Source organism: Chrysochloris asiatica, unplaced genomic scaffold, assembly GCF_000296735.1.
Source record: "Chrysochloris asiatica unplaced genomic scaffold, ChrAsi1.0 scaffold00003, whole genome shotgun sequence".
NCBI lineage: Eukaryota > Metazoa > Chordata > Mammalia > Afrosoricida > Chrysochloridae > Chrysochloris > Chrysochloris asiatica.
This window is the reverse complement of record NW_006408521.1, coordinates 27,879,186-27,890,987: the sequence shown is the minus strand read 5'-3', so window position 1 is coordinate 27,890,987 and position 11,802 is coordinate 27,879,186. Positions and strand designations below refer to the sequence as shown.

The 11,802-nt window shown below is 40.6% G+C and overlaps 1 pseudogene; it reads right to left on the bottom strand.

Moving 5' to 3' along the window:
* Nucleotides 1–4,185: 4,185 nt before the first annotated feature.
* Nucleotides 4,186–4,477, bottom strand: LOC102821974 (annotated as a pseudogene).
* Between the last annotated feature and the right edge of the window lie 7,325 nt (nucleotides 4,478–11,802).

Genomic DNA, 11,802 nt, shown 5'->3' with positions numbered 1-11,802 from the left:
ACCCTTGGTGGCACTGGGGAGACCTGCATGATGGAGTATTTGTTTTATCATTGTTTGCTAAACATTATGTATAAGCTATATAGGCTTTTCTTTATTGCTCTTTGCTTCACATTTTTAACCTGCCCTCTTTGGGTTACTAGAGGTTTTGCCCTCTAGAGAACTGCAGATAGGGGATTTTGAACATTTGTTGCCTACCTGTCACCTACTTTCCCAGCCTTCTTATTTTTGAAAGGTTCTATGGAGCACAGTTTCAAAGCCTTCAATCTAGTCCAACTCTTGTTTCACTGAGGAGCAAACTGTAGCTTGTAAACGGCACCTTCGGTAAAGCCTCTATCACCTTCCAAATGTGGCAAAGTCATCAGTTGACTCTAACAGGGCGTAATGGAACCAATGCCAAGGGACTGACCACTTTTGGCCACTCAGTTCCAGGAAACTGCTCTCTGTGTGCCAGTACTAAGCTGGGCATAGGTGAGCAAGGTTTTGTTACTCCTGCCTCCTCTAGTGGGGAGACAGTCACCCAATAGCTGGTCTGTGAAGTCCACCAATGACTATGCTTGTTCCACCTGGAAATCCTCTCCTGTCCTTTTTCTGACCTTGTCAGATCCTGTAGCCTGTCTATTCTCACCCTCAGCCAGATTCCTCTTGGGAGAGAGTTAAAAAGGGAGTGCACTGATTTCCTGCCAGACCCTAGCTGAACCCAGGTTTATCTCTTTGACTAGAAGCCATCTGTCAGGAAACAGCACCCCTCTCCTTTTGGGGAGTTACCTGTAGTCAGTCTCAGTGTGTGTTTAAAGATCTTCCATGGGTGAGGGGAGAAAGGAATAAGGTGGCTTACATTGAATATTTGTTTTCCTAGGACACCATCTCATAAAGTAAGATGTTACGTCTTCTTTAAATCACTAGTCCATGGATGATGAATATGAGGGTCATGTGGTTTGCCTAAGGTCACCAGCAGAGTGAGGACTGGTCTTGTCTCACTCCAAAGCATATGGCCATTGGAATTCTTTCTGGGCACCATTAGGACAAAGACTGTGGGGTTCAAAACAAAAACAACATTCCTAAAAAGGGAAGGATATTTGTGGGTTAAAATTCTTTCAGCCCCTCTCAGGAGGGGCTGGGGGCCTGGTTTGGGGTTGACAGGTGCAAAGATGTGAAGCCCTCCTGCTCTAGATGGCAAAGAGGCCTCTGTGGCCAGTGTCCCACCCTATAGATGCTGCTTACGTAATGGGTCCCATGGATGTATGTCATAAGTGGGAAGAGTGAGGAAGGATGAAAAAGACATTGTGGTGACTATTTTGGGGGATTTGAGTTATTTTGAGATAGAATTCAGAGGAACAAAGTTTAGGCTTTAAGAGAAGACACTGGGACAAGGCGCCACTTAAGCTCTGGCACACATTAGACTTAGAAGAAGTCTGAAGTTGAATTGGTGGATATTCTGCTGTGTATATCTTCAACAATATGTTGTTATTAGGTGGCTATGACTCAGTGACCCTATATAGGGTTTGCAAGGAGCACCTGGTGAGTTTGAACTGCCAACCTTGTGGTTCAAACCGACCTTGCAGTCTAATGCTTTATCCCACAGAGCACACAATATGTTGTTGTTAAGTGCCACCAAGTGGATTCCGACCCATAGTGACCCTGAATAAGGTTTCTAAGGAGCAGTTGGTGAGCCTGAACCACCGACCTTGCAGTTCAAACGACTTTACAGTCTGAAGCATTAGCCACACAATATAATATGTTGTTGGTGTTAAGTGCCGTGGAGTCGGTTCCGACCCATAGCAACCCTGAACAGGGTTTCCAAGGCTGTAAATCTTTACGGAAGCAGAAAGCCTCATCTTTCTCGCGCAGAGCCGCTGGTAGTTTCGAACTACTGCCCTTGCGGTTCGTAGCCCATGCGAACCTGTTCAGGTTGCCATGTGTCGGAAACCCTGTTCAGGGTTGCTATGAGTCGGAACCTTCTCCATGGCACATAACAACAACAACAACAACAACAACGCTACCAGTCACACAAATACACAGGTGTAAATAAGCCCCTGCACGGGACAATTGGTATATTACAGCTCAGGAAAAAGGACTAGCAGAAATAAAACAATAACGAGGGATGAGCTCCCCCTTGTGGTATTTTAGAGTATCCGCTGAACGCAAGCCAAAGAATCTTGGGAAATTCCTTCCTGTGGGTCTTCCAGAAATGACGCTTGCTCGCTGACTATATGGGGCCCTATACTAAATCGTTTGCATCTACCATCTCATCTTCCAAAACAGATGGTGGCTTACTGCTTTTCTCTTCACCTGTGCATGCCCTTCACCCCAACCCCTCAGCTATTAGCTGAAGCCTTATCTCTTCCCAGAATGCCCCCATCTTGCACTCGCGAGCGTGCTTACACACACACACACACCAATCTAAATATACACCCTCTTTTGCTCTTCTTTCTTTCATCTATAAATATATCTTAGCGTTTGTTCTACAGCATATTTGTTGTTGTTGTTGCTAAGTGTCATCGGGTGGGTTCTGACTCATAGTGACCCTGTATAGGGTTTCCAAGGAGCAACTGGTGGGTTTGATCCCCTCACCTTGTGGTTAGCAGTCCAATGCTTATCCTACAGCGTCACACCAGGACTCCACATCATATTTAGAATTACCTCCTCCTTGGAAATCCTATACAGGGTTGCTGTGAATTGGAACCGACTCGAAGGCACTTAACCACAACATTCTTTTTATGGGTGCACACTATTATGCTGATGGATGTACCATAATTTATTTTGCCACTCATATATTAACGGACATTTAAGCTGTTTCCAATTTCTTTAGATTACAAATAAAGTTCCAGTGCATATATTTGTACGATGTCATTGCATACATGTGCACATGTGTCTAGACCAAAGCCTCTAAAGTACTATACCTGATTTGTGTGCTCATTTGTTTGTTTGGTCATTCATTCATGCAGGTCCTGGGAATAAACAGATAAATAGTACTCAGTCCCCTTTGTGGAGAAGTGTGTGTATTGGGGGAGGTAGTGGGTGGGACATGTAGAGTCCTGGCTGTTTCTGTCTCTGGACACCTGAGATTGACCATCAGACTGAGGACTCCCCTCCCTTCCCCATTCTGGATGGGTGCTAGGACTCATGTGGACCACACTCTCCTTCCTACTGCCCTGTACCCTTCCCAAACCATTAGGCTATGTGTGACTGTTTTTTGCTGTATTTGTCAGTCATTTAGATAGTGTTCTTGAAGGTCTGTTTGGAAATACTAGGTTTCAGTACAGTTAGCAGTGCGCCCTCTTGTGCAGTTCTGTGGATGCAGTATGAGAAGTTCCAGGATGTGGTGCTGTAGGATAAGAACTGGACAGCTAACCTCCAAGTCGGTGGTTCAAACCCACTAGCAGCGAATTGCTGTTGTTGTTGTTAAGTGCCATCGACTCATAGTGACCTTGTATAGGGTTTCTGAGGAGCAACTGGTGGGTTTGAATTGCTGACCTTGCTGGTTCAAGCTGACCTTGCTGGTTCAAGCTGACCTTGCAACCTTACAGCATCACACCAAGACTCCAGTTGCTCATTGGAAACCCTATACAGCGTTGCTATGAGTCAGAACGGATTCGATGGCACTTAACAACAGGGAGACTTTGAGCTCTGGGGTGGTGCCATAGGATAAGCACTGGACTGATAATCTCATCAACTGCTGTAGGAAACTCTATGCAATGTCACTTTGAGTCAGAACTGACTCAAGGGCACACAACAACAAAAACAAAAACAAAACAAAACAGGGGAATTTCTGATGATGAAGAGTGGTTGTTATTGTTATGTGTGGTCCAGTCGGTTCCAACTCATCACAACCCTGTATAAGGTTTCCAAGGAGCAGCTGGTGGGTTTGAACTGCCCACCAGTGGTTTGTAGTCCACTTCTGATCCTACAGCACCACACCAGGAATCCAAGGAAGTTATAGAACTTTTTCTTTTTTTATTAAAAAAGGAATTTTTATTGATGGCAAAAGGATGCAAACAATATAAAAACAAAAGCTTGTCTGGCGTTAAATTGACTTTTCTTTTTCTGCTTGCCAAATGGAAGTTGGATTTTACTTGTACACATTCTAAAGGGTCCCAATCTGCTCATGAAATCCTTACACAGGAGGAAGCTGTGGGACAGATAACACTTCTCAGGGTGGGAATGAATTCTCAATTCTGCCTACTTCTATTTCTTTCCTTTCTGCTTCATGCATACTACAAAATAGTCATTGCATGTGATGGTGAGCACAGCAATGAGTGAACGAAAGATCCAGAAGCCCACTTTGCAATTTCAGCACTGGTCCAGGTCTTTTCATTATTTTGTTCATGGCCAAAGGTCTTTGATTTTCAAAAAATCCAAGGAATTCTTTTTCCATGAGCACCCTCAGGTCCTTCTTCGTTAAGCAGCATTTATCCCCAGCAAACTTGTTAAACGTGAACATCATCATTTCTATGGCATGTTCCATTTGTGGTGGCATTTTGGTGAGGTCTGTTGGAATCTTGACCAGGAGGCAGGGGGCAGTCACTCAGTTAGCTGGGACACAGAGCCAGTCAGACCCTTCCTTTTCCAGATAAATACAATCAACAAACCATTGGCAAATATAACAAAGGAAAAGGAGAAAATACAAATAAGTGATGTCATATCAAAAAACTAGCTGGAATTAAAATAGTAACAGTATAATGAAGAACTGTACTCCAACAAAATTTAAAAACTTAAAAACACACTGCCTACCTAAACTAACAAAGGAGTTTTGGTAGTGTGATGGTTACAAATTGGACTGCTAATCTCAAGGTCAGCAGTTCGAAAGTACCAGCTGTTCTGTGGGAGAAAGATGAGGCTTTCTGCTCCTGTAAAGATTTACAGCCTCGGAAACCTTGTACAGGGTCGCTATGGGTCGGAATTGACTCGACAGCACTTAACAACAACCTAAACTAACACAGACTGAAGTAGAAAATTTGAACAAACTTTTAACAAAAGAAGAAATTGATCAAGTCACTAAAAAATTCCCAACAAAAATAAGTCTGGCCAAGATGGCTCCATTGACAAATTCTATCAAAAATTCAGAGAAGACATGATGCCAATTTCACTTAAATTATTTCAGAGTATATAAAAAGATGGAATACTCCTGGTTTCATTTTCTGAAGCAAGCATAACCCTGATATCAATACTAGACAAAGGTATCAATAAAAAAGAACATTACAGACCAATATTTCTCATGAACATAGATGACAAAAAATATCAACAGCCTACCAAAAATATAATAATAGTACATCATGACCATGTGGGATTCATACCAGGTATACAAGAATGACTCAACATTTTAAAAGCAACCAGAATAACCCACCACATAAATAAAGCAAAGGAAAAGAACTACATGTTCATATTGAATGACACAGTGAAAGCATTTGACAAAAAAATACTCTACAAAATAAGAATAGAAGGGAAATTCCTCAACATAACTAAAGGGATACATACAAAATGAATGGCTAACATTAGTCTCAACATGGAGAAACTGTGAAAACATTCCCCTTGTGAACCAGGCAAAGATGCTCTTTATCACCACTCCCATTTAATATTGTGCTGGAAGTCTTAGCCAAAGCTACAAGGTAAGAAAGGAAAATTAAAAGCATTCAAATTGGCAAAGAAAAAGTAAAACTCTCTATAGTTATAGATGATATGATCCTATACATATAAATAGAAAATCCCAAAATCTCAGAAAGAAAATTACTAGAACTAATCGAAAGATTCAGCAAAGTGTCAGGGTATAAGATCAACATACAAAAAATGAGTTGGATCCTTAACATTGACAAAAAGAACTCTGAGACAAAAAGAAATCAGGAAAACAATATTATTTATAGTAGCCACCCAAAAGACAAAATATTTATGAATAAATCTAACCCAAGAAACAAAAGAGCTATACAAAGAAAACAAAAATTACTACGAGAAACCAAAGGAGACCTACATAAATGGAAGACCATGTTATAGGATGATTTCACAATCTTATAATGTCAATACTACCCAGAGCAATCTAAAAACATACTGCAATCTCAATCCAGATTACAACATAATTCTTTAAGAAGATGGAAAAACTAATCACCAACTTTATATGAAAAGGAAAGAAACCTCAAATAAGCAAAGGACAAAGAACAAAGTAGGGGCCTTACACTGGTTAATTTCAAAACCTACTATGCAGCCACAGCACTCAAAACAGCCTAATATTGGTCCCATGACAGACATATGGACCAATGAAACAGAACTTAGAACCTAAAAGCAAATCCATATATGGAAACCTGATCCTTGACTATATCGAAGATGACCTTTGACAAAATGGCAGAAACACATTAAATGGGGAAGAGATAGTCTCTTTAACAACCAGCGCTGGCAAAACTGGATATCCATCTCACACCATACATGAAAATGAATTTAAGATGGATCAAAGACCTAAATGCAAAACTAGTACTATGAAGATTATCATCACTATTCATAGTAGTAAAAAGATAGAAACAACCTAACTACCTGTAATTGTTAGGGTTCTGTGTCAACTTGACTAGGCCAGGATTTCCAGAGGATTAGCAGTTGAGATGTGCTTATTCCCATGGTGAAGAAACCTAATGCTGGCATAGTTTTAACTCTATGATAAGTAACTATGCACAGCCAATCAATTAAAGGGTGTTTCTTTGGGGGTGTGGTCTGTTCCCAATATAATGAACATTCAGGAAAACTCTCTGTCTCTTCCACTGGGGACTTGGGATTTTGCAATTGTAAGCCATTTCCTTGATAATAAATTTCTCTTTATATATGTATACATATATATGCTTTACTGGTTTTGCTTCTCTAGAAACTTGGCCTAAAACATGTAGTACCGAGAGAGTGGGGTTCTAGAGAAACAAAATCACAAGGATGAGTTTTTTAAGTTGGCTCCAAATCTGACTAATTTTAAAGGCATTTATAAAGGGTGGAGGCATGTCTGATCTCCACTTCATAAGAATCAGCCTTGGGCTGATTTTGAGTTTGGTCATCTTTCCCTATTGTGGAATCAGAGGAAGTCAAACATGGTCCCCACTTGGTTTAAGTAGTTGCACTGTGAGCAGGCTTTATTGCAATGACTCCAGACCTATGAATATGAGATTTTCTAAGAGAAACAACAAAGGGGCATGGGATAAAAGACTTAAAAGGAGGGGAGAGCCACAGCTATTGGAGTTGCTTGGAGCCCATGTCAAGCTGGTTAAAAAGGAGAGCTGATCACAGACCAAGGCCTACTGGAATCCACCCTGCCAGAGGACCAAGGATATATGCATATGGATGGGGTTAGTCCAAGGGAGAAGAAGAGATTGAACTTGAGTGTTTTTAAAAGTTTATGTGTTTGACCACCTTTTGAATATTGGTTTCTCCTGTCTATTATTGTAAAGTAGAATTACATGTGTGATAAAAATATTGGGAATTATGATTACAGAGAGTTTGTAAGCTCACCTTCAGCCTATACTTGATTGCATTTGCTAAAAGGAGCGTTAGAATTTTCCCTGAAAAAATGGGCTTTTTGCTTTAAGCCTTTGTAGAGTATGGGGCCTTTGGTACAATCCTGAGTCCTACCCAGAGTTGGGACATTTACATTTGAAAAGACATGCAGACCAACCCAGAATTGCTGGGAGAATAGGAGACTCATGGTTGAGAGAAAACAGAGAAAAGAGCTGACTGTTTGGCATTTTGAGTTTCAGAGGCATCAAGGCAAGGAAAGTCAGTCCATCAGGGAAAACCCCCTTATAGGACTGAAAGTTAAAGGGAAACAGCAAGCTGTATGCTTGCTGGTGAGCACCTGGGTCTATGTGTGAGTGGATTGGGGGGAAAACATCAATGAAGACACAGGCTGAGTCTGGATGTATTCTATTGGCACCCATTGACCTTGAGATACAAAGGAAGGCTGGCTGGTCTGAAGTTTAGGGAGTTGTGTGAACTCCTGAGCCCATGGGCACTGACCTAGCCTATGGGGGCTAGGGCTGAGAGTGAAGGGCCCAGCTGGTTTGAAGTGCATGGAAATGTGTGTGAACTCCCAAACTTGCAGCTGGTACCCATTTGACCTAGCTTGGATAGCTAGAGCTGAGCTGACTAGAACCTGGCCAGATAACAATAAAGATGTTTGATACTGTGTACAAACGTAAATTGCTACAATTTGTTGGACTGGATTTATGTTTATGGATGCAGTTGCTCAAAATTCCAACTGGAATGGAAGATTCTTCAGATCAAGGAACATGCTTGTTTCCTCAGTGTACTGGATTGCTAGAGATGGGCAATTTAGGCATTAACTATAAAAAATGGGGGGCTATAAAGGCATGATATAAAAGAGCACTGGTGTGGTGCTATGGGTTAATGCTCTGGACTGCAGAGTCAGTTTGAATCTCAAGGTCAAGAGTTCAAGCTCACCAGCCACTCCTTGGAAACCCTATACAGGGTGGTTATGGGTTGGAACTTACTCCATGGCATTTAACAAGATAAAGGCATGAAGTGGCTGGTTTACAAGTTTTTATGAGTGTGCCTCCTTTTAGGATGAGAGGACAAAGGAGTATCCCCACTGAATAGTTTTCCTTTTTTAAGATGGGTGTGGTAAAAGGGGTGGGGAATAATGCTGATACGATTTTATTATTTCAGTTGTGAGTAATTGTTAGTAGAATTAACTGTGATTGTCAAACTGTAATTGTAGAAGATGTGTAACTAAAAGAGGGGAGTAGTTATCTTTCATATCAGGAACAGACAATCCCAAAACCATCAAGAACGAAGAGCATGACTGCAGCTTGGGATCCCTAACTGGCAAGCGGTGATTGCAGAGGTGGTGGAATGGCAGAGCAGCTTCCATGGCAGGCCCATGGACTGAGTAAGGCTGTGCCTAAGAGCAGGAGGCTGGCTTGCAGATGTGCCCTTTGGACAGTTGAGTGATTATATATGTTTGTTTTGTTTTGTTTTGTATGTGTGCACTAAATATTTTTGCTCTGTTCATTTGTGACACATCAGATGTAAATGTGACAGTGTGTTTTTGGTTGTACGTGTTTTAGCTATATATGTTAGGTGCAATGATGACTTTGCGACTTTCTTTATTTAGAAATTATACATATAGTTTGTAGGTTTCAAGTTGACAAGGGTGGACTGTGTCAGCTTGACTAGGCCAGGATTTTCAGAGGTTTAGCAGTTGAGATGTGCTTATTCCCATGGTGATGAAACCTAATATAGGCACAGTTAACTCTGTGATAATTGGATCTGTGCAGCCAATCAATTAAAGGGATGCTTCCTTGGGGGTATAGCCTGCTCCCAATGTAATGGACACTCGGGAAAGGCTCTCTCTCTCTCTTCCGCTGGGGACCTGGTAGACTACAATTGTAAACCATTTCCTTGATAATAGACTTCTCTTTATAAATATACATATATATGTTTCATCGGGGTCCTGGTATGGCTCTGTGAGTTAATGCATTGGACTGTAAAGTTGGTTTGAACTGCAAGGTCAGTGGTTCAAGCTCACCAGCAGCTCTTAGGGAACCCTATACAGGGTTGCTCTGGGTTGGGACCAACTCAATGATACACAACAATGTTTCACTGGGTTAGCTTCTCTAGAAACCTGGCCTAACAATATCTATTAATGGAAGAATGGATAAACAACTATGGTACATACTCACAATGGAATACTATCCAAAGTCCCAAAGTTAAAGAATAAAATGAATCTTAGAAACACCTCATAACATGGGAAAACCTGGAGGACATTATGCTGAGTGAAATAAGTCAATCACAAAAGAACAAATACTGTATTGTATGAAACCACTATAGTAAAAAGTAAAGAAAAAGTTTTCACACTAAAAGAAATATTCTTTAATGGTTACCAGAAGTAGGAAGGGAAGAGAGGGTAAATTATTGGACAGAGGGTAAAAAGAAGAGAAAAAAAAAAAAATTCTGCAATGAGGAGAGGAGCTTAGCCTGATAAACTGTAAGCAAAAAAAAAAAAAAGGTTAAAAAACTGCTTTTTTACCTCAGATGCTAAAGGCAGAGGTGAAGAGTCCTCCCAAATTCTGCTCCCGGGGGTGTTCTGTACCCTGGCATATAGGGTGTGAAATTCAAAGAGATATGGAGTCAGCAAAATGGGAATCTGGAGACCAAACACCAAAATGAAGGGAGGGTCAGAGATAGAGAAATGGGTCAACCAAAATCGGCTGAGACCATCCCTTAAAGGAAATTACAAAGATTGTCCTTTCTGCATTCTCCAGGTTTACAACCTCTGTGAGTTCCCAGACAACCCCATCTCTCTGCAACTAATACAATGATAGATGCTCAAATCAGTACAAAGGCAAGTGAGGCTGAAATCCAGGCCAACATCAGTTTCCATGACCCTAAGACCAGAATAACTAAATGGTGTCTACTACCACTACCAACCCCTCTAAAAGGAACCATATTAACAGGTTTTGGATAGCATGGGAGAAAAATGTGAAAGAAAACTCAAAATCATAAGAGACCAGGCTTATTTGTTGTATAGAGACGGGGTAATCCCTGAAACTATGGCCCTTAGTTTACCTTCAGGTCTGGAAATGAACTCAGCCCCATGGGTCAATTTTCAGCCAAACAATAGACAAGTCTATAAAGGGAACAATAACACTAGGGAAGTACACATTCCTTAGAATAATCAACCATTTGAGATCAAAAGGGCAGCATTTACATAAGGACAATGTTCAGATGGTAGGAAGGGTTAGTTAAAAAGGAAGAATGAAAATAGGAAACATAGGGAGGATGTGGAATGAGTGATGTTGCATTGTTGGGATTGTAGTCAATGACTTGAAACAAAATGTGTATGGATTGTTGAATGGAAAACTGATCTGGGACTCTAGACTCATGGAAAGAGAAAGGCTGTGTGCTGGCAACCACAAGGCAGGCTTGCAGAATGTGCCTTTTGGTTGTTTAAATGATTATATATTCCTGAATGTTTTTGTGTACATCAAAAAAAGAAAAAACACGAGGGAATAGAAGCAAATAATGTTGAATGATGATGCGTGGAGGGGAGTGTAATCATTGCAATGAAATGAAATACGCAAAACCGATGTTCTTCCATATAAACTATCACTTAATTCACAATAAACTTTTTTTATATGTATAAAAAAGACCATTGGTTCTTGATCATTTGGTACCTCTTAAAATGAGTGAACATTGATCAATTCTCTTTGATACAGTGCATTCCTTCTATGATTCCTCCATCATTTAATATTTTGTTAATAGAATCTTTGAATATTGCAACCTGAGGTTTGAATTTTATATTTATTTTTTATTTTTAGTTCTTTCAGCTTGAGAAATGCTGAGCATGTTATTCCCTTTTGGTTTTCTATCTTCAGGTTTTTGCATATTTCATTTTAATACTTAACTTTGTCTTCTCAAGCTGCCCTCTGGAATTTTCTGTTCAACTATTTTACTTCCTCATTCCTTCCAGTTGCTTTTGCATCTCAATGCTCAAAAGCAAATTTCAGAGTCTCTTCTGACATCCATGTTGTCTTTCTTTCTTTCCTGTCTTTTTAGTGACCTTTCGCTTTCTTCATGATGTTCTTAATGTCATCCCACAATTCTTCTGGTCTTGTTTCTTAGTGTCTAATGCACCAAATATGTTCTTGAAATGTTCTCAAAATCAGATGGGATATATTCAAAGTCCTATTTAGGCTCTCATTGTTGTTGTTGTTGTTAAGTGCCGTCAAGTCGGTTCCGACCCATAGTGACCTTGTACAGGGTTTCCAAGGGTGTAAATCCTTACGGGAGTAGAAAGCCTCATCTTTCTCCCACGGAGCAGCT